Raw genomic sequence first — 21,336 nt, 5'->3', positions numbered from 1 at the left:
ATTTAGGTCATACCTGAACGGTTTAGTGGTTTTCCCTACGTTCTTCAATTTAAGCCGAAATTTTGCAAGAAGCAGCTCATGATCTGAGCCACAGTCAGCTCCAGGTCTTGTTTTTACTGACTGTATGGAGCTTCTCCATCTTTGGCTGCAAAGGACATAATCAATCTGATTTCGATATTGACCATCTGGTGACGTCCATGTGTAGAGTCGCCTCTTGTGCTGTTGGAAAAGAGTGTTTGCTATGATCAGCATGTTCTCTTGGCAAAACTCTATTAGCCTTTGTCCTGCTTCATTTTGTACACCAAGGCCATGCCTGCCTGTTATCCCGGTGATTTCTTGACTTCCTACTTTAGCATTCCAATCCCCTATGATGAAGAGGAGATCTTTTTTTGGTGTTAGTTCTAGAAGGTGTTGTAGGTCTTCATAGAACCGATCAACCTCAGCTTCTTCGGCCTCAGTGGTTGGGGCATAGACTTGAATTACTGTGATGTTGAATGGTTTGCCTTGGATTCGCACTGAGATCATTCTATCATTTTTAAGATTGTACCCCAGTACTGCTTTTCCCACCCTTTTATTGACTAGGAGTGCTACTCCATTTCTTCTAAGGGATTCTTGCCCACAATAGTAGATATGATGGTCACCTGAATTAAATTCGCCCATGCCTGTCCATTTGAGTTCGCTGATTCCCAAGATGTCGATGTTCAATCTTGCCATCTCATGTTTGACCACCTCCAGCTTACCTTGATTCATTGATCTGACATTCCAGGTTCCTAAACAATATTGTTCTTTACAGCATCGGATTTTCTTTTCACCGCCAGACACATCCACAGCTGAGTGTCCTTTCGGGTTTGGCCCAGCCGCTTCACTCTTTCTGGCGCTACTTGGAAATACCCTCTGCTCTTCCCCAGTAGCATATTGGACACCTTCTGACCTGAGGGGCTCATCTTCCAGCGTCATATCTTTTAGCCTTGTGATACGTTCCATGGGGTTTTCTTGGCAAGAATACTGGAGTGGGTTGCCATTTCCTTCTCCAGTGGACCACATTTTGTCAGAACTCTCTGCCATGACCTGTCCGTCTTGGGTGGCCCTGCACGGCATAGCTTATGGCTTCACTGAGTTATGCAAGCCCCTTCGCCACAACAAGGCAGTGATCCATGAAGGGGAGTTGAGTTAGTACACAGGCATTATGGTTATAAAGGTTGTGTTGGAGAAAATCTCCATTGACTTTTTGTACAATGTAAGTCTGTACCCAACCTTTATGTTTTACATTCTTGTGTCAAAGAAAACAGAAGTTGTTACCTTGTTTGCAGCCAGGTAAGAGTACCTAGATGTTGATAAGTAACCCACCGTTGTTGACAGAGGTCAAGGAGCACACTGGAAAGAAATATATCAAGAGTGTTTGGGGAAGGAGTGAGACAATCTTGATCTTGGTTTGAGTAGGTACTCCAATAGGCAGCTTTCTTTCCACCTTGTCTCTCTGAAGCCATTTTTTGGATTTCGGAACCAAACAAAGAGCACAAAGATGGTGGTGGCTGGGGTGGGAGCCCTGTTCCTTCTCTGTGTGCTCCTCACTTTGTTCTTCTCATCCTTCAATCTGTACAAGAAGAAAGGCCAGCTGCCTCCAGGACCCGCTCCCTGGCTCTTTCTGGGGAACCTTCTGCAGAAAGATGCCTGGCCTCTCTCCAGTTCCTATCCCAAGGTAAGACCAGTTCTTCTAGCACATTCTGCCTGTCCCCTGATCCCTTGCAGCATAGGGTAAACAATCGCTGCCTGGAATTAAAGGATGGATAGCGGAAGGGCACAATGTTAATTCTTTCCTTCTTTGCTTTATGGATTTCTCCATGTTTCTTTATACTATGGCCATGCTTTGAAGGGATTGAGATATCTGTATACATTTTCTTTCCTAATTTTAGTTCTAATGTTTATTGTTTTATTTTTCCTGTTTTATTGTGAGTTTATACCTGTTTTCTATCTTTTAAGCTGCCTTGAGGCACCTTACTGACATAAAGCCCATTAAAAGAAATAGTAATGGTAACACTAGTATACATCAGGGGGGATTTCAAAGCCATTGAGCTTCTGCATCTCCACTTTCTGCCATCTAAATTAGCTTCAGAGTCTACTGCTGGGGAAGGAGCAGTCAGGGAACACTTTTCAATGAACTATCTCCCTCCTCTAGTCATCCCGTTTTGCTTTAGATTGTTGAAAGGCAGGGCTATAAAACTTGTGTCCCAGCAAGTCAAATGCAATCTGTCACATATGAATGCTGACCTACGAGTCGGGCCAGCTGGCAAAATTTCCATAATTGTGTGTGTGTAAAAAAAAAACATTTGCACAATTTTTGGCTGTAAATTGCACAAATTTGCATAATTTGTGCAAATTACAGCCATAGTTTGAGTTAAATATGCAAATTTGCACAATTTTCGGTCATAATTTGTGCAAATCTCTGTTTTGGCCGAGACAAAAAAAATGTGTTAACAGTCTCCGAAACTTGGGGAAACCACAAAGCTTTTGCAAGCCGAGCTGGGCATGCTGCAGAAGTCTGGCAAGCCCCCAAGGGGTCAGATTTCCCAGCAATGAACATCCCTAGTTCTGGCCTTGGCTCACTAAGGAGCTTGGTTACACCCCCCATTCAGCAGCAGCATCCTGGTAGCTGTAGAGTGAGAGATACTGCTATGAATTAACCAGATTTGCATTTGGTTTTATCTTTAGCTTGTAGAGAATTATGCATTTTCACTGTCTGGATGGGACCAAAACCTCTAGTCGTGCTCTGTGGATATGAGGTGGTGAAAGATGCTTTGGTAGATCATGCTGAAGAGTCTGACGTCCTGACATCCCCATCACTAATCGAGTGACCAAAGGTCAAGCTTGACTCACTTGCCTTACCTTCCTCATTTCTGTATGATCTCTTTGTTTTGAGATGCAATTCCCAATTCCAAGACTATCAGGACCAAACTAAACATGACTTCATTGTGCTAATGCATTTTTTGTTACACAAATAGCAACAGCAGGAAGCCTGAGCAGCTTTGGGGCCTCTGAAGGTGGGGAGGGGAGGTATAACTCTTTTTCTCCCTGCTAGGGTCCCAACAAAACCCATGTAATGAGAGCCAGTTTGGGGCCCTTTTTTTTGCACTCCTAAAAAGGCAGCAATTAAATTACATTTAGTTAATAAATAATAAAACAAATGGCATCTCTGAAGATGCTATATCCATTTGAAGGGGAGCTCCCATGGGCACCAATAGGAGCTTCACTTTACATACAGATACATATAATGGGATTCACAATTAATGTACTGTCTATTTGGCTCTCAGAAAAAAAGGAAAGGAACAATGAATGAACGAATGAATGGATAAATGATGTGGCTTGGTAAACAATTAACCAATTTTGAAAATTAATTCACCCTAAGGAAGCTGCTTCTCCTGAGCACACCCTGCCTTACACACAAAAAGCAACTAACAACACTTTATTGAATGTGATCTACCTACCTGTCCACTGAAAACTGTATCTGTGTATCGAGCGCTGCCTCCTCTCCCCACTATACAATTATGGAAATGTCTGACAACCACCTCATGCATTCTCCTCCCACCTCAGCTACAGTAAATAATGCAGAGAGGAGGCAGAGAAACATGCAAGGTAGTGATTTCATGTCTACTGCATCCTATTGTTTCTTTCATTATGCTAAACCTTATTGTAAAATTGAAGACTTATTTACTAAAACAAAATGCTCGGAGAACATCGTTCTGAGCTTTGTGACCTTACTTATGAGGATCCATGAAAGAATGAAAACTGCTTGTTCCTGAATAAACTATGAAAATATAGTTTGTAGGAGGAACGTGCTTGAATCTGTCTCTCATTCAGAAACTCCCTGCTCATTCTTGTATGTTGAGAACTGACAAATGATGTCCACCTCTTTGATTTCAGGGTTGCTCAACAGCAGAAATGAGACAAAATGGAGGGAGCTGTGCCGGTTCACAATTTCCACCCTACAGCACTTTGGCATGGGGAAAAATACAATGTCTGAGAGGGTGCAGGAGGAAGCTCTTTGCCTGGTGGAGGAAATGGCTGCACACAAGGTCCTCTCATGTCCACTTTATTCCAAAGAAACAGAAAACAGGCCCACAGGGCAGGGAGAAAAATTTTCATTAGAAATTGTGATGGGCTTTTATGAGCACTGGTGCCGTTAAGGCCAGACCAGCAGGTTATGTATCTATTTGTAGCATCATACCAGTTGCTGATACGATAGGTGTGGTATTTCTTCTGGAGGAAGGGAAGTTGTAAACCAGTCAAGCAAATACACACTTTCGCAATGGTGGGGCAAACATACCTGTAAAAGGGGAGGGTGGTAGTAGGAAAAAAGTGTGTTATTTCCCCAGCATAAAGTAGGAAAGAAAGGGAGGCAGAGAACCATTTGGGAGATATGAGAAATTTTGCTGTTCTTAGTAAAGTATCTTTGGTTGACCATTTACATTGCCCAGATATTTCTCTCCAGAGGAACCTCCAAGTTCACTTTTCCGGGCAGCTGGGCTGCAGCCACATGCCATTTTTCTTTTCTAAGAAGGCCTCTGGAGACCACATGTGGCCCAGAGACATTCTTGGAAATAAATATGCCACTCAAGGTTAGCACCTCATTTTGCAGCATTCCAGCCTCGCAATTTTTAAAAAATAAATAAATAAAGTAAAATAAAATCAGGAGGGGCAGGGGGCCTGGTGGGCACCAAGAGAGGTCTCCGTGGGCACACTGGTGCTGTTATAGAGCAAATGGACACCATATTGAAGACCTCAGACTTAGGGCTTGAGATGGGGTTCCTGGTGCAAAGGCTTGCTCAAAAATATATTTCATGCAGAAGATAACTATTCAGGGGCGGGGCAGATTTGCCATTATGATGATGTCAGCACTTGGTTTCAGAAAATTATGAGCATGCCCAGGCCCCAGAAGCAGTGAACACTGGTTGTAGCTGCCACACTGGCCATGAGAATGTTAAAAAAGAGAGAGAGAATAAGGTTAGCAATCCTATGTCCCCTAGACAGTGTCTGGGGGACATAGGATATTTTGGTTTCCTGGATCTGAGTTCAGAGACAGGAAACCACGCTCCCCACCCCGTCCCCTGCCCCCTTGCAGCCAGCGTGGAGAGAACTGCGCTGTCTGTTACTACAAAAGGCAAGTACATAGGGAGTGAAAGGGGATGTTTCCGTGGGAAGGGAGGGCAGGAAACTAGGTGGCAGCCATATGACAAATCCTATGGCCGGCCCAGCCTCCTTCCCTCTCCCTCTCTGACGCTTCAACTAGCTGGGCAAGAATGCAATGCACCTCCCACTCTGCATAGGCTATTTGTAAGCTTCCAAGTTCAGAGGCTTATGAGTACCCAGGGTGGATCCCATAGGATTATGCCCTAAAAGACTTATTTAGGGCTGTACCCTTTTTGTGTCAGGGAAGAGCAGAATGTTTGAAGGGCTCAGCAGCTGTGAATTAAGCGGTCCTGAGAGGAAGGCATTCAGCAGTTCCCAGCAGCGGGGGCACTGCTTTTGGCTGGATTAGCAACATCCTGGAAGGATGAGGGGTAAATCACCTACCGAATGTGAGTGTGGCATGGTGAGGTAGAAGGTAGGTGAATGAATGAACGAATGAACGAATGAGTTGTGACTCTGCTTTTGTCAGAATTCTCATTAGAGTTGCCACCAAATGATTACCGTAAGCAAACATTTAGTTGGGTAAAGGAGCATCTTCTCCAGAGAAATATCCAAACTATTTTGGGGGCCCTAGCATATGGTCTGAGATGCACTTCCACACATTCCTATATTGCCAACAGATTTTACCTTTCATTAAATTTAAAGTGCATTTGGAGATTCCTGCAGAGGAGAAATGTCTGAGCAATAGTACTGGGAAGCCAAAAGTACTTTAAGAAGACTAGCTACATATCTCATATATCCCTAATGGTTCTCTTTCTCGATCACTTTCCTGCTCAGCCTGCTCCATTTCTCTGGAGGAATAAAAGAGCACTTTTTTCGCTACACTCCCATTGTCTAGGCATTGGGAAAGGGTTGTGTGCTTGGTTGGTTTAGATCCTCTGAAGGATGAGGCAGGGCGGGGTTGCCCCTGAATACTGCAGTGACTGAGGGAGGGGCAGGGAAATCTCACACTTGTTTGAAGGGAGATCGGAGGGCAGGGGAATCTAGCAGGGCACAACAACCTCATTCCATCCCATGTGCTGAGGTTTCTACTAGCTTTATGGGGAATTAAAAACCCCTCTTTGTTCTCCCTGCTCCAGGATGAGTCTACACTTCTCAAACTAAGAAGTGTAGCAGAACATGCTCTGTGACTGTGAACATAAAGAAATGGTTTCAGGACAATCCCTTGGCTTTCTATTTATTTTCCTCTATTTTCACCATGAGCTTGTGGCCTACATGAAACGGCACTCCAGACAATAATTGAATAATCAGTGTCACAAAAGATAGTAAAGTTACCAAGAGATTATAGCCCGTTAACATTTAAGGGGTTTAATATGCATTCAGCTCTTGGGACAGATAAAAGTGCAATGCCTCCAGTTCAGCTTGTGTAAAGAGATGCTTTAATTTTATAATTCACACTGCCAAGACTCACTCTGTGTTGTGTTGTCTCTGCAGGGCAGGCCTTTGATCCAAGGAGAAGCATCTCAAGTGCTGTTTCTAATGTGATCTGCTCTGTTGTCCTGGGGAGTCGGTTTGATTACAAAGACCCAACCTTCCTGGAGCACCTATGCATCATGGCCAATCTAATGGACTTATTTCGTAGTTCCTTAGGATTGGTACCTTGCTCCTTCTGACTTGTAAACCTTCCCCTTTGCCAGTAATCCTCCCTAAGTGTGTTGTCATAGGACAGCATTTGTGAAGCAGGTAGAGTAAATAACGACAGGGGGCTCACAATCAGGTGTCTGTCTGACTCTTAGCTGAAAATGATGCTCTGAACCTGTTTTGGACACGGGTTGGAGAAGGAAATTGCTAAAATTATAATTTTGGCAATTTCAGGGGGGAGGTGAAAGACATTCAGCTCTTTAGTAGGGCAGTTAGTGCAAAATGTGGAGGGCTGGTCCTGTCTGTTCACCATTAGCAGCAGGTCTTTTTCTTTTATTTCACTGTGCCCTTCCTTCAGTGGCCTGGCCACCACTTCTCCTAGATGTCTTTGGATGTTAGCTGCCATCAGGGGCCATTTTTTTCAGGGCAGCCACAATTTCCTGGCCACATTCTCACAGAACAATGCTGCGTATAGGGTAGTCTGGGATAAAGGGCCACTGGTGAAAGAGTACTGCTGTTTCTGAAAGACAAGGAGAAAAGGAAAGGAAAACTCACTGCTTCTAATGATGAGCCATTCTCCAAATTCCACTGTCAAAAAAATGTGGGGCTATTTGGGCTCACCACCAGTTTAGGTGTGTCATTCCCGTTGAGATCAAGCATTTGACAGTTTTCTCTTTAGAGAAACTTACAGACCTGAAGACTCTTGAAAATTTTCAGCATAGAGCCAGAGGTGCCTATTTATGAGCTCTCCACACTGCCATTTATTTTGCAAAGGCCAGGTGTGTTCATGTACATGTGTGTGTGAAGGTCTGTATCATGCAAAGAAGGGTGAAAATGAGCCAGGGGCAGAAGATGTGGACAAAGGTGGCTGGCGGTAAATTTCTGGATCAGGCATACAAGGAGGGTGAGTTGTATAGGTCAGCAAGGTGAAGCAGTCTGTGCAGCTATTGGGAGGAATGAGTCGCTAAGCCTGAAGAGCCAAGTCTAGATCAACAGTTGTGATGAGCCACCCAGGCCCTTAATGGTCATCCTCGGCTCCTCTGTCCCAGTTGGACTTATGAGCAGCCTTGCCCTCTCTGCCTATGATAAGCGTGGCTGACACTACAGCACAGGAAAACTCAATCCAATAACTCATTTGCCCTGTGAATAGTCTTGGTGGTACAACCCTAGACACCTAGGGTGGGATCCAGACTTAGTCATACTTACAACAGACCCATTCAAATAAATGGAACTTGCATGAGTTACAACTGAAGTCACATCGAATTCAGTGTGTCTGCTCTAAGTATAACTAAGTCTGTATCCAAGCTCTAGTTCCTGCTGCCTGAGTCCCCAGCACCTTACATCTGTCCCTAAATTACATTTGTCCCTAAATTCCTTCTTGGCCTTGGTATTTTCACCCACAGAGATTCTGGGAATGAGTTTAATCCTCTCAGCTTTCTGTTGTATTGGAGTCTATTACTTCTAAAAAGGACAACAGCATCCCAAATACAGCTTTCCCTGTTGTTTCTATAGTGTTTATATCTAAGGATAATCCTATCCAACCAATTCTTTCCATTCATCAGATTAATGACATGCCCACTATATCAATATTCCATCTTAAATCAAAAAGTGTGATATAAATTCTTAAAATAAGTAAATGAATTTATCACTGAGCTCACTACTGTCTCCATCTTAGCTCAGAGGCTACTGACAATACATGTATATATTGTGTCCAACTCTTTGCATGTGCATCTTCCTCATGACAGTTATTTAAATGGCTGTCACATCTTTTGGTCATTGCCATGTTCCACCCTATCTCTTTTTAAAGGACCATGAACATCGACACTATAATCTGACAGTGTGGAACCTCTGCCCACAGATCTCACTATCTGGCCCACTGAAGGCCCAGTTCAGGCCCCTCCTTCTTCCCAAAGCCCCTCCCCACAACTTTGCCCCATAGAAAAGAACAAGGGGAGAGGAAAGCCAACTCATTTGGGAACCCTACCACCTCAGTGCACTGGAACATCTAAAACAGGCAATTCACAAAGGTTCTGCTGGCTCCTTGCTGTACCACTGAAGCAGCAGTTCCTAAAGGATAGCTCCCTCTTTGCTGCTGCTCCGATGGTGTGTGTGTATGAATGGCATAATCCCTTAGCAATGAGTTTGTCCTGAACCAAAAGCTCCCAAGCTCCTGTTTGGCTTTTCAGAATAAATCACTTTACAAGCTCTCAGCCACCTTAGTGGGCAGGTTTAAAAGCTTCGATTCAAATATATAAGGCTGTATATACCATCTCTATTCCAGGCGTACACCTCTCTCCCCAAAATAATGGATTACCTGCCTGGATGGCACATCAGGGTTTTTGCAGGTTGTGAAAAGCTGTGTGGCTTCATCTGTGAGAAGGTGGAATCCCACAGGCAGACACTGGATCCTCAGAACTCCTGTGACTACATTGACTCGTTTCTAATGAGGTCAGAGAAGGTAGGAGGGCCCAAAGCTTTTTGACACAATTCCCTAAATATCAGGGGAACCTCCCACTGAAGCTAAATTTGGAAGTTGCTCTCCTACTTTTGCAATTACTCTTGAGCCCATGCACCCTAACCCACCAGTATTCTCAACATATGTTCTTCTTCTTGCTTTGGTGGCATCTGCTAAAGACCACTGTAATGGTCTCCAGAATAAGCTGAGATGGAGAGATCTTTGCACAGTTTTATTTAGACATCAACTGAAGCAAGCAGGGGAGCAACTGCAAAAAAGATATATGAAATATATCTGGGACAGGAATATCTTGATGTAATATTGGTTTAACATTGTTTGCTGTTCCTGTCTAAGTCACACATTTCAAGGCAATGTCAATCATTATCTTTCATTTAGATCAGGGGTAGGGAAACTTTTTTTTGCCAAATTGACTCCAAGCAGGCACATTAGGGGCCACATGGCAGCAGCAGACCAAGCCATAACCCTCAATCAAGGCCAAGTTCACCCTCATGTACACACATGTACACACACCGTACACACACACACATACACACACACAGCTGGCTTCATTCACTCCTCACCTTTCCTGAGAGGGAATGTTGGAGGCAAGTGAAGCCCAGGAGAACCACCGTTTCAAGGTGCCAGTACCTTGAAGCATGGCTCCCCAGACAGCTAGCTTCACTTGGCCTTTGCCTGGGGCCAGGAACCAAGAGAAGCCTCAAGGTTTTCCCTCCCGGCTTTGCTTGGGAGCCACCACTTCAAGGTGGCTTCCAACAGAACTGGTGTCAGGACTCAGGAGCGCCCTAGCGGCCTCTTTCAGTAGACTCCAATAGCCAACTCAAGACACAGACGAAAGGATTCTTTTCAAGGCTTTAATCCTTTTACAACTTAAGGACTCTTTCAGATGCTGATCACCAGCGACTAAGCAATGAACAGCAGAGTAGCCTATGCTCCGGGTAGGCAGTTGATCCCCGTTTGGAGGAGAATCACTTGAAGACCCTGAACTTATGGGCTAGGGAGAGATCCTCCCTCTTTCCCTTGGGTCCACGGGACGCGGCCGTTGCTTGCGTGCCAAACGGGTGCTACGCCTCCTTTCCATGCCCTCCATCACTCGTCGCTCCCTGCATCTGCGTCGAGCATCTAGCAAGCCCCCCTCCTGCACTTGCTCACTGCCAGGGTCACTATCTATCTCAGGAATGCCGGCAGGAGGAATCTCTGCCAGCTGCTGTGCCTGTGAGGGATGAGCTGGCTCCTCTCCCACGGATTGCTGATCCTCCTCAGAATCAGAATTGCTCTGGGGTTCATTCGGCTCAGTTTCCACCCTGACAACTGGTTCCTCTGCCTTGACAGAGGGGATGGGGGCTTTGGGGAGAGGGAGGAGCTTCAATGGAGGCCTTGGTGGGTCATATGGGGAGGCCTAGCAGGCCAAAAGTCAGCCTGTGGGCCAGAGGTTCCCCATCCCTGATTTTGTGGTCTTCTATCCTGCTAAATCATGCAGGTTCATTGTCCCCCTCTCCTTCTCTTATTTACAGGAACAAAATTCTCCTGAGTCTCCTGACTAGCCCTGAAGACCTAGTCATGTGTGTGTTTATCCTCTTTCTTGCTGGGGCAGCAAACACAAATGAAGTCTTCTTCAATGGCCTCCTGGTGATGGCTAAGTTGCCACACATTCAAGGTATAAAGCCACCACAACTCCAAAGGTGATGGGAGTTTTATGGACTCCACCAATAGTCACACAAAGGAGAAAAAACTCCTCCAGTCTACAAGGTTTCCATGAGGCTTCTGGATCACCCAAAACTTTGTATGGGAGAGGCAGAAGCTCCCAGACCACTGTTATACAACTAGTTTTGATGGTTTCTAGGACCCCACTTTAGAATCGCGCTTTGTTGGGCGCCTTTGGTGCCCCAAAGCTTTAAAATGGAGCACATTCAGTAAGCAGTTGTCTCTACTCAGCACACCACCTGATCCTGTCCTCACATTGCATGGCTGTTAAAATGGATCACTGACAAAATGAATATACAAATGTATGAGGATAATGACATGATCAGTGTTCAATACGCTATTGCAAATTTCTCAATATTGGAGGAGCTAAGTAGAAAAAGTGATAAAGGGCATTGATCCATGGTAGCTCTACACAAGTAGAGGCACTAGTAGTTTGAGTGTGTGAAGCCAGGGGTTAGTGGAAAATGGGCTTCAAATAGTCTGAGTGTGCGATTGGGTGGTGCGGCTGGTACCTGGATGGGTTTTTCTTTATACCTATTTAAAATGCAAGCAATATGAAGAATCACAGTACAACTGGACCAAAGACCCCTCTGGTCCAGTGCTCTGTGTCCAACAATGGCTAGCCCAATGCCTCTAGGAAGCTTCTGCCACAGCCCTCCTATATTGCTTGTCCGCTGCATGTGGTATTATATACCGCATCTCATCTAGTGCATGCAGCATTAGCAGATGCCATCAGCCGCAAGTCCCCATCTGAAGCGACTTATAGGAATGGAGTCCTCACTCCAGCTGGGAGTTGGATGGGTAGAATAGGGTGAGTTGCAGCAGCTGGAGACGAATTCTGTGTCTCCAGTATAAAATCATTGCACTGCTGCTGAGGCCGGGCACATGGAGCGACAGTTGAAAAGTCTCACTAAGTGGATACTTAGAGAGGCACTTTGAGAGCTTGGAAACTATATTTTTATGTTGCATTATTAAGAAGGAAAAATCTCTTGGTTTGGATCCAACAGTGTCTTTCTGCCAGCAGAATGGAAACCAGTGGAGGATGGGATTTCCCCTCCCGCCACAGCCCCAGATCTCACTATCTGGACCACTGAAGACCCAGTTCAGGCCCCTTCTTCTTCCCAAAGCCCCTCCCCACGTTGTCACCCCATAGAAAAGAATGAGGGGAGATGGAAGCTGACTCACATGCCCCAAGGGCTTCTTCACATGGAGCTTTTATCCTGCTATTGAGATCGGTTACTCATGGAAGTTTGTGGTTCTTTTAGATGATGTCATTAACCTCCAGGGCATCTCCCAAACTAAATGATCTTTATTCAATTTTTTTAAAGGTCAGAGATAATTAGCTATCAAATTACAGCATTTGAGTTCCACTTGAGTTCCCTCATGAAAAAGGAAAAGCCACAATAAGGAAAGGAAAATAAGAGGTGCTAGACCACAGCACCATAATGAAACATATGGAAGACATATGGATGACTCAGATAAGGGGGAAAAGGAGGGGGAAAGTGGGGGAAGCATGTGTAAAGGGACTCCATTGTGATCCTGCTTTTAAAATGGAAGCAGAAAGCCCTGTTTTAATTGTGGGATTTGGGGCTGGTGTAGAGATGTTCCAAATCTGCTTTGGAGGATTGAGGGACCATATTTGCAGGGCACTGGGGGAAGGCTTCAGAGGTAGGAAAGGATGTGGACATCCACTCCCACGACACTGGATTTAAGCCCTTTTTTGAATCTGTAGTCTGAGAAGGTATGGCACATTTGTAAGAAAAAATACATCACTCTCCATTTTACTTTATTAACTTGACTAAACTTAATTGGAAGTATAGAACATTAGCAGAATACATTATTTCTTATACCAATTGTTTCTCTCAGTTCAAATCAAAACTGAGATTTAAAAAACTCATAATTTTATTATACCAACTTGACGAAAGATGATTGCAAGTACTGTATGAACTAAGCACTAAAGGAGAAAAGATAATTTAGGAAGCATTCCTATCAGGATAGGTGACCGCCTCCGAAAGTGGAGGCAACAGCCTATCCAATACAGGGCTGGCGGAGCAGAGAGGAGAGCTTCTCCTCTGCACTCTCGCTGCCCTGCATTCACAGCTAGATAGCCAATTTCGGCTGTCTAGCTGCAGGATTTCAGAGCGGGGAGGGGGCAGGCTGGCACTTCTGCACTTTGTACTGGCACTTCCACGCTCCCCCCCCCCCGGGAACACCCCTTTTGCCCTGCTCCATGCTGCTCTTCTGAGCGTGGAGTCTGGGGACAATCCGTGCCACCTATGAGGCGGTGGGGACGGGGAGGTGGTTTTCTGGGAAAACCACGGGATCTGAGGTCAGTTCCCAAGAACCAAACAATCCTATGGCTGTCTAGCCACTGTCTGGCGGCCATAGGATTACGCCCTTAATTTCTCTTCTGTTTACAGTGACCACTGGAAGAGTTGGTTACCTAATTAGCTACATAATTAGGTAACTATTCAGCTACCTAATTAATGTTATAACTTTAATTAATAAATAAGTTCTGTCACACCTCTCTAATGAGAATGAATTAAATAAAAATTACTCTATTTAACCACTTAATGGAATGTTTTTGAGATTCAGCTAAGGTTGGCTGTCCCTTGTATATGAAATTATGTTACTTTCTTTTACCATCAATTATTAATAGACCTTGTTGTTCAGTCGTTCAGTCGTGTCCGACTCTTCGTGACCCCATGGACCATAGCACATCAGGCCTTCCTGTCCTGCGTTCTCTCAAAGAGTGTGCTCAAGTTCATATTCATTGCATCGGTGATACTATCTAGCCATCTCATCCTCTGCCGTCCCCTTCTCCTTTTGCCTTCAATCTTTCCCAGCATCAGGGTCTTTTCCAGAGAGTTTTCTCTTCGCATTAGGTGGCCAAAATATTGGAGCTTCAGCTTCAGTATCTGTCCTTCCAATGAGCACTCAGGGTTGATTTCCTTTAGGATTGACTGATTTGACCTCCTTGCAGTCCAGGGCACTCGTAAGAGTCTTCTCCAGCACCACAGTTCGAAAGCATCAATTCTTCGGCGCTCAGCCTTCCTTATAGTCCAGCTCTCACAGCGATACATTACTACTGGGAAAACCATAGCTTTGATTAGATGGACCTTTGTCGGCAAGGTGATGTCCCTGCTTCTTACTATGCTGTCTAGGTTTGCCATAGCTTTCCTCCCAGCTTTTGCACTCTCCTCTTTCACCCTCAACAAGAGGCTCTTTAGATCCTCTTCGCTTTCTGCCATTAGGGTGGTGTCGTCTGCATATCGGAGGTTGTTGATAATTCTCCCAGCAATCTTAATTCCGACCTCTGATTCATCCAACCCGGCGTTTCTCATGATGTACTCTGCATATAAGTTAAATAAGCAGGGCAACAATATGCAGCCTTGTCGTACTCCTTTCTCGAAACCCCGCTTGTACTTCCGGTAGTTCTCGGTTCACATGCTGCTGAAGCCTAGCTTGTAGGATTTTGAGCATCACCTTGCTGGCATGTGAAATGAGCGCAATTGTGCGGTAATTTGAACACTCTTTGGTGTTGCCCTTCTTTGGAATTGGAATGTAAACTGACCTTTTCCAGTCTTGCGGCCTAATAATAGACCTAATTAATAGACCTAGATATCAATTAATTAATCAACTTTTAAAATCAATTCCAAAATGAATTCAGCAGAAAAATATGCTAATGAATTTCTTCTAGCACGTTTTGGTTGTCCTCAGATAAATGTTCGTTTTTATCTCAAGTTCTTAGGGGGAAATATTGGCTACTAGTTATTTTTAAATAGCAGTGAATGAGTGCAAAAATGCATTCTTGAAAACAAATATCTCTGATTATTTTAACAGGGACACAACAAAAGTGAGGTGGGGTGGGGGGAGACAGGTGGAGGAAGAAACAGTTTAAGGAATATTATCAGCAGAGGACATACATGCAATTTTCTCAAGATTCTTTAAGAGGGCCATCCTATGCTCTCTGCGTGGAGCCTCTGTTATCAGTCCTATACCCTGCTCCGCCCTATGCCCTATTGGCTCTTGTGGACAGGGCAGATGTGTGGTGAGAGACTTGGCTTACAGTAATTTTCTTCCATCCATGATTGGAAGAAAAATCATTCCCCCCACATTGCCAGCAATCAGAGTGGAACATTTAGAAGTCATCTTGAGCACTTCTAAATGTTTCCCAGGGACAGGGGCATGGTCGGGAGCCTGGGAGGGCTTAGGATCCCTTTGATCATTGGCCACTTCCTCCCTGCCCATTGGCACCCCCCCCCCAAAAAAAACGAGGTTGGAGTTCTGACTTTGTAGAGGAAGCCACTGTGGAAACCTCCATGTTGGCTGTGAGAACCCAGGAAGGGTGGCTCCAACAATGAAGTCTGACAAAGACCTCGGAGGGCTTTTTTTTCTAGGAAATTCTATGATGTCTGTGATGCTGTCAAGGGACCACAGGGTTGCTCTGTAGGAGTCTTTAATATAGAGTATCTGAAAAAGCTAAAGAAACATGAGAACATTATAGAAAATGATGGTTGAAGAGAAATTGAAAGAAGAAGAGGATATAGTAAGAGCTTTGCTACACAAGGCATTTATTGTGTGCTCATGATTCCTTACTCATGGTTAGATTCAGAGTGCTCTTATGTCAGAGCCTCCAACAAATCTTAGGCCCTGCCAGACACATGCTGACAGGGCAGAAGTGAAGGAGGAGTGGCAAGCAATGGGAGGAAAATTATTCATGCCAGCTCCGGGCCTGGTGTACTACTCACCATACCCCCAATCTGATCCCCTTTTACCTCTTCTGATGTCAAAGTTCTGAAATAGGGGAAGTGAGTGATGTGGAATTTTCCATGGGAGCTGGAAGGGGGAATTTCAGAGATTTCCTACTTTGAGGGCAGACCTCTCTTTGGAGGGGAGACACCCTCCCCGGGACCACAGGATTGCAGCCTAACTTGTTTCCAGGCCCAATTCATAATTGTGTAAGGCTTATAATGACACTCCCACCATCCTTCTTCCAAGCTTAAAAGCACCAAATGTGAGATCCTGCCTACAACTTCCACCTCCATATGCCATTTTTTGAAAGGATCCTCAGTCCAGAGGGGTGTTTGTGTGCAAGTTATTGACTTTTTCTTTCAGGTCTGAAAACGCCAAGGCAAGCACTGTGCCAGAGGAGAAGAAGCTTCAGAATTCTGGAAGTGCATCTTTTGTATGTTTTTCATTACAGCAAAAGTCCAACAGGAGATCGATGAGGTGGTGCTTGCCAACCGTGCCCCTGGCATGGAAGATCGGGTGAGGATGCCCTTCACCAATGATGTTGTCCATGAGATTTTGCGATTCCAAAACACCGACAGTGAGGCCTTGCCAAGTGCGATGACTTGTCATACAGAATTCAGGGGCTACACCATCCCTAAGGTATGATAATAAGACAAATTATTAGGTCATTGTGGAGAGTAAATGGAAGAATTTGTTATCATATACATGATCCTGGTCTGCCACAGTCTCAAGCAGTGCTGAGAGCTGCTCAGAAATTTGTCCACCAGTATGAACATTTGCGAACCGAGAACTACCGGAAGTACAAGCTGGGTTTCGAAGAGGCAGAGGAACTAGAGATCAAATCGCCAACATTCGCTGCATCATGGAGAAAGCAAGAGAATTCCAGAAAAACGTCTATTTCTTCTTCATTGACTATGCTAAAGCCTTTGATTGTGTGGATCACAACAAACTGTGGCAAATTCTTAAAGTGATGGGAGTCCCAGACCACCTTACCTGTCTCCTGAGAAACCTGTACGAGGGTCAAGAAGCAACAGTAAGAACCAGACATGGAACAACCGAGTGGTTCCAAATTGGGAAAGGAGTATGACAAGGCTGCATATTGTCACCCTGCTTATTTAACTTATATGCAGAGTACATAATGAGAAATGCTGGGTTGGATGAATCACAGGTCGGAATTAAGATTGCTGGGAGAATTATCAACAACCTCCGATATGCAGACGACACCACCCTAATGGCAGAAAGCGAAGAGGATCTCAAGAGCCTCTTGTTGAGGGTGAAAGAGGAGAGTGCAAAAGCTGGTTTGAAACTCAACATTACAAAAACTAAGATCATGGCATCTGGCCCTATCACTTCCTGGCATATAGAAGGGGAAGAAATGGAAGCAGTGACAGATTTTACTTTCTTGGGCTCCAAGATCACCGCAGTCGGAGACTGTAGCCATGAAATTAAAAGACACTTGCTCCTTGGGAGGAAAGCTATGGCAAACCTAGACAGCAAACTGTCTATAATATAAACTATAGTATAATTTATAATTTTAATATAGTATAAACTGGACTATAAGGAAGGCTGAGCGCCGAAGAATTGATGCTTTTGAACTGTGGTGCTGGAGAAGACTGTTACGAGTCCCCTGGACTGCAAGGAGGTCAAATCAGTCCATCCTAAAGGAAATCAACCCTGACTGCTCACTGGAAGGACAGATACTGAAGCTGAAGCTCAAATATTTTGGCCACCTAATGTGAAGAGAAAACTCTGGAAAAGACCCTGATGCTGGGAAAGACTGAAGACAAAAGGAGAAGGGGACGGCAGAGGATGAGATGGGTAGATAGCATCACTGATGCAATGAATATGGACTTAAGCATGCTCCGGGAGAGAGTGCAGGACAGGAAGGCCTGGCGTGCTAAGGTCCATGCGGTCACGAAGAGTCGGACTGAACAACAACAACAACAACAACAACATGAACATTTGGGTAGCAATATGGTAATTTCTTCCTCCTTGCACTCCACACCACTTTCATTGAGGTTTGTTTTTTTTTAAAGTAATAACATTTTTATCTTGCAGTCGCTTTAGGACAATACTGAAATGCTTCACCCAACCCTAAGGAAAAATATTCTCAAAATATTAAGATACAGAATTGAAACTTGTAGATTTATTCAAAATTCCACCACTGAAATGGTCTATGAAAGATCTACTAAACACATTTTGAAAATGAATAGTCTTTGACTCAGACGACCTAAAGTTTAGAATTAACAAAATGCAGCTTTACTTCCCTGAGACAGAGTGCACATTTGTCAGTTGCAACTTACTTATAGAGATCCTAATGGATCACAATTGAATATCAAAATCACAGATATGCTCATTCAAAAATAATAGATTTGTAATATGATTTTACTTCTAATATTAGTGGAAATAATACTAAAATGTGTTGTTTTTTCAGAAGCAAAAATGTAGTCCATTGGGAGCTCAGTCTATACAGACAATTGTTAGGCCATATTTTGAAAATGGAGTGTTGCCATTTTCATTCATCCCAAACTCCTGAAGACAAAGTGGTATGCCTACATTTATAATATTTTAACACCTCCTGTTTTACAAGCTCCTGTAACTAGGGATGTAAGAAAGTGACTTACCTGTTCGCGGATTATGTTTATGGGGGGGGGGGAGGTGTTCCGTCCCTCCCACCGGAATCCTCACCAGGGGGGGAGGTGCACCGTCCCTCCCCCCGGAATCCTCGAACGGCCGGCTGTGCTCCGCAGCAGCTCTGCGGAGCAGCCAGCCAGGCTCAGCCAGGCCAGAACCATCCGCCACCGGATTTCTGGCCACGGAGGGCTCTGGGTAAAAACAAAAACAAAAAACCGCGTACACAAATGGCGGCGGCTATGGCCTATGATGGCAAAAATCAAGGGGAATGCAAATAGCATAGCGGGCGCTATTTGCGTCCCTTTTTCATTCACCGTTTTAGCCTACGTAAATATTTATGTAGGCTAAAATGGCGAATCAACGCCCGCTACGCTATTTGCGTTCCCCTTGATTTTCGCCGTCATAGTCTACATAAATATTTACGTAGATTCAGACGGTAAAAAGAAGGAACGCAAATGGCGGCGGCCGTAGCCGCCGCCATTTGCGTATGTGTGTTGTTGTTTTTTTAAACCCACCCAACCATGATAGGCTACGTAAAGATTTACGTAGCCTATCACGTCTTTTTTTTTTTTTTTACACAAGCCTGGAAATGGCGGCGGCAGCAGCTGGTCAGAAGACCAGTCGCCGCAGCCACCGCCGCCGCAGCTGCCGCTGGAGCCGCCGCCCGAAAGATCCGCCACAGGTAAGTCTCGTCCTGGGGGGGATCTGCGGCGGGGGGCGGGGGGGCAGGCCATTCCGCCACGGAGTTCGGGGGGCCGAATGCACTGGCATTCGGCCTCACCGAGATCCGTGGCGGAATTCTCTGACATCCCTACCTGTAACCCTTTCCCCCATTGCATCCTATCTTACACTCTCCACTGAGGATCAGTCTGTGTTGTTATTAACTTCTTTCTATTATGCAAAAGCAATAGAAAACTGAGGTTCCAATCCCAGGAGATGCTGCTATTGCCAAAGGATCCTTTCTTTGCAACTCACCTTAACCAACCCTTTAGTTAGGGGTAATGTGAGTTGAATGGATAATATGTATAACAACCAGCAGTTGTGCACATTCAACACACCTCATGGGGAATGTGCATATAATATATTCATGAAGAAGGGATTGTGCACATTTTCTTGCCATTATGCATGATCCTGAACAGGCCTTGGTGTATATGCATATTTTGACTGCATTTTGCAAATTCTCTGACTATTGTGCATAATCTCCAATGAGCCTTGGGGAACGTGCACATCTTGAGAGGTTTTTGTACGTTCTCCAGTCAATATGCATAGTCTCCAAGAAATATTCTCAAGTTTCTATCTCTAGTTCAGGGGTGGGCAACCCATTGCCCATAGGCCACATGTAACCCACTGTCTAATTTTATGCACTCTGTGGTGTCCCCTCCTGCCAATCAGGTGTGCACCAGCTGAAAGTGGGCATGTCTGCAGCCTGTTTTTCCCACCACTCAGCTGTTCCTGCCAATCAATTTAGCAGTATGGGAAGGGGATCACAAGTTAGGGAGGTTTAACCCTTTCCTCTTTTGGCAATCCTGATGAAACAACCCCTGTGAGATTCTATAAAGCTGATTAAAAACCTTAATAGCAGTGTGGGGGTGGCGGGGGATGGGAAAATCTTCATTGGGATTGCAGGAGGGAGACAGGTTAAACTCACACTGCTCAGCTGATCAATAGGGAACGGGGGAGAAGGGAACGGGGTTGTAGATAAAGCTAATCTATAACTGCTGTCCCATCCCCACTCCCCCACTGCTTAGCAGTGTGAATGGATGGGTGTGTGAAGGGGGGTGCACGGAGGATATGTTGTAAGCAAGCACAGTTTCTGACATCGCAAAGCATCACTGTTGATCACAGGGCACATATATTAAGGCATCAGTCAGTCTTAGCTTCCCATTTCCTGGCTTTGTGGCGCTTGAGCCAACATGAGATAGCCTTAAGTCTGATCTTAAACTGGCAGGGTTTTTTAAAATCATGAAATATATATACAGCTGTACTTCTGCTTCTTCTCCAGAGGAAGTATTGTTAATTTGCAGCCTTTCTCTAAAATATTTCTTTTAACCTCCAGGGTTGAGCACTGGAACAGCATTTAATGATAAAGCTGCCACTTTTCTGAGGAATGTAGAAGTCTTTTGCCCACATACAATCCAGCAAGAAGGGATGGTTAATTCCTGCACTATTTCTTTTTACAAAACATTGCTAGTACACCATCACCCTTGGCTACATCATCAGCCTTTGCTATTTTCCAGATGTTTATGAAGTTGAAACAAGTAACGTCATCCATCTCCTTCTCTCCTTGAAGTGCACTGCTGTTCTCCCACTGCTCACATCCGTGCATTTTGACCCTCTCCAGTGGGAGACTCAAGAAGAATTCAATCCAGGACATTTTTTGGATGAGAAGGGCCAGTTCAGGAAGAGAGATGCCTTCATGCCCTTTGCAGCAGGTGAATGTATTGGCTTAGGTACTCGTGCCCTGGGGCAGACAGTTGGTGGGTACTGGGATTCTGGGAGTAGTCTGGTGCTGCCAGAGGACAAGAAACCAGGAGCGGTGCTCTCACAATAGTTTCCTCTCTGCTTTTCTTTCCTAACATCCTTCAGCAGGACGTTAACTAACAACAGTGTGAGGAAGGAACTGTTCAGTTCATGTCTTCTGTGTCACTCCCTAAAGGAACCCCTTCTTGGCAGATATGAGAAGTGGAGTGATGGGATGAGGAGAAAGGGAAGTACTCCTACTCAGTTAATATTTATTTTTGCTCTGGTTGTGTATCTTCTCACAAGGAGGACCCAGGGCTTCATCACACAGAGCTTTTATCCTGCGATTGAGATTGCTCCTTCACAGAAGTTTGCAGGCCCTTTACATGACGTGGTGACCCTGCCATGCGGTGACCCTGCCGTGACTCTCCTGCACTCAGTGCCCTTTGTTCCGTTTTTAAATAGATCACGGATAATGAGCTATCAAATTTGAGCAGGGGCGCAAATGGCATAGCGGCCGCCATTTGCGTCCCTTCTCTATGCCA

At 44.9% G+C, this 21,336-nt stretch overlaps 1 pseudogene; it reads left to right on the top strand.

The window, feature by feature from the left end:
* The first annotated feature begins 1,522 nt into the window (after positions 1–1,522).
* On the top strand, positions 1,523–20,882 carry LOC146354185 (cytochrome P450 2B4-like; annotated as a pseudogene).
* Positions 20,883–21,336: the final 454 nt, after the last annotated feature.

The sequence above is a fragment of the Heloderma suspectum genome, chromosome 2 (assembly GCF_057233095.1).
Source record: "Heloderma suspectum isolate Gila_16-S chromosome 2, 16-S_ref, whole genome shotgun sequence".
Taxonomy (NCBI): domain Eukaryota; kingdom Metazoa; phylum Chordata; class Lepidosauria; order Squamata; family Helodermatidae; genus Heloderma; species Heloderma suspectum.
The sequence above is the reverse complement of the archived record's forward strand: the minus strand, read 5'-3'. Positions and strand labels throughout refer to the sequence as shown.